The sequence below is a fragment of the Culex quinquefasciatus genome, chromosome 3 (genome assembly GCF_015732765.1).
Source record: "Culex quinquefasciatus strain JHB chromosome 3, VPISU_Cqui_1.0_pri_paternal, whole genome shotgun sequence".
In the NCBI taxonomy this organism is placed as follows: Eukaryota; Metazoa; Arthropoda; class Insecta; order Diptera; family Culicidae; genus Culex; species Culex quinquefasciatus.
The window spans coordinates 98,478,281-98,480,301 of record NC_051863.1 but is presented as its reverse complement, the minus strand read 5'-3'; positions in this window follow the sequence as shown (position 1 = coordinate 98,480,301).

Below are 2,021 nucleotides of genomic sequence, written 5' to 3'. Positions count from 1 at the left end.
ATTTCCTAACTTCCTAACTTCCTAATTTCCTAACTTCCTAATTTCCTAGTTTCTCGATATCCTAATTTCCCAATTTCCTAACTTCCTCACTTCCTAATATCCTGATTTAATTTCCTAACTTCCTAACTTCCTAATTTCCTAGTTTCCTAATTTAAAAAAATCCTTATTTCCTAATTTCCTAACTTCCTAATTTCCTCATTTCCTAATTTCCTAATTTCCTAATTCCCTAAATTTTTAATTTCCTTATTTCATAATTACATATTTTTTAAACTTTATTTTTCTTGTTTTAGAATTTAAGAATTTCTAAATTTGCTTTTATTTATTGATTTCGGTGTTGGTGCGGCGTTCTATCCCCGCACGAGCAGCTGTCAAACTCGCCGTCGCCCGTCGCTGCCAACTTGATCGACACAAAACCCGCTCACAGCGGAAGTAACCACACACACAACACTCTCAGAACAGCCGTCGACCAGAGCAGTCGGCAAAACACATTTTCGCTACAAATAAAATTAGAATTAGTTTGAGAGAAAAATACAGTCCACTTTTGATTTAATCCAGTGCGCCGCGTTTTATTTCGCATGTTCCACTGCTCCCCGCGACCAACAATTTCTTAATTTGGTTTATAATTGTTGTTAAATTTTTTTGAATAAACATTTTCAATCTATTTAATTTTAAGTTTTGAATATTTTTAATCTTTTTATTTTTTCCTCGATAGAACCTCAAGCGCGCACACCGTCAACCGCGCTCATACCGAACTGTCAACTTTTCTTGGGGGGGTCACGAAAAGAATACGCAACATTTCTTGACCGCGTTCCTTCCGATCAGCATACCGTACTTAACTAACGAAACAAAAATAAAGAAAAAAAAATTTTCGTCCTTTCGATTTTGCGCCCTTTTTGTCATGTTACTCCCCATAATTTTGACACTAGTCACCAAAACTTTGGTACTTTTTAGGCTTCAGTGACATTGTATGCAGATGACAGCCGAAGCATCCCCGTGAGTTAGCCCAGTTGGCGATCGCCAAGGGCGCCAGCCTTTGGAGGCGCCGAAATCGATGAATTGTCAAGTTAGTAAAAATACTATCCAGGTTTTTAAGCGAAGATGGCGTTTGAATGGTGAACGTCCGAAATGTCAAAATCACGCAGTGGTACCAATATTCCGACAAAAGTGTGCCATGGCATGACACCCACATTTGTTTTCTGATTTTGGTGCTACTGCGCGATTTTGACATTTCAGATGTTCACCATTCGAACGCCATCTTCGCTTTAAAACCTGGATAAGAAGGTATTTGAAACAGAAAGGGCGCCAAAAGTTAATGAAAGACTCCAAATTTATTAAGATTAAAATATAGAAAAAAGTGTTTTATGTAGAATTCTTGGGACGACAAAATGAATTGTTTGAATATTTCTACTTTGGAACGCCCAAAAAACATGTAAATGTAAAAATGAACAATGTAAATTTCAAAAACATTATTTTTTGCCAAATCCCGGCTCGGACCAACACAACTGGTGATCTTTTCCCTTCTGGATTCGATTGCTTAGTAAAGGGAAGGTAGTGCATCGTCACAAACTGCACCTAATCAAGGCACCTTAGGGAGACAACCCGAGGGGGATGACACTTCCGCGTTGACCGAGCGATAAAGATTCCTTTGCTAACCTTTTCAGCGTTCACTTTTACCTTTCCGCTTTTTTATGCTTTAACTTGCGATAACCGCGTTAACTCGCTTTTTCGTTTACCTTTTCTTGCGTTTTCGCATCACACTGCTCGATTTTTTTTGACAGCGAGAACTGTCAAGAGCAAATGACAGTTCTCGATGTCAAATCAGTCGAGCAGTTTGTTTTGGCATTTTTTTCTCCGTCACCGGACTCGATCGTCGATTCATTCTAGTAGGACACTAGCGGCCCGGCTTTAGCAAGTTGGCAGCATCCGGACAGAACGGCAGCAACTGCAACCTGAATGGTCGGCATTGTTTATCGTCCATAAAAAAATAAAAAAATACAAATTCACGCGTTTTGTCTTGTGTT